Below are 218 nucleotides of genomic sequence, written 5' to 3'. Positions count from 1 at the left end.
CTAATGCACCAGATCCCATCAGAACTCCGGAGTTAAGCGTGCTTGGGCGAGAGTAGTACTAGGATGGGTGACCTCCTGGGAAGTCCTCGTGTTGGTCCCCACGTTTTTGTTTTTTCCGCCTTGCGAGAGGAATTTACAAGAAGGACAACTTTAGAGTGGATATTTTTGAAAATCGCGCCCTGCCCATCGCGTAGCTAAGGGTTTCGATCAAATCGCCG

The 218-nt window shown here is 50.0% G+C and overlaps 1 pseudogene; it reads left to right on the top strand.

The window, feature by feature from the left end:
• On the top strand, positions 1-100 carry LOC118344967 (annotated as a pseudogene; the record flags this gene model as incomplete).
• Positions 101-218: the final 118 nt, after the last annotated feature.

This window comes from Juglans regia, unplaced genomic scaffold (genome assembly GCF_001411555.2).
Source record: "Juglans regia cultivar Chandler unplaced genomic scaffold, Walnut 2.0 Scaffold_10035, whole genome shotgun sequence".
Classification (NCBI taxonomy): Eukaryota; Viridiplantae; Streptophyta; class Magnoliopsida; order Fagales; family Juglandaceae; genus Juglans; species Juglans regia.
Note: the sequence above shows the minus strand (reverse complement) of the source record. Positions and strands in the feature narration are given on the sequence as shown.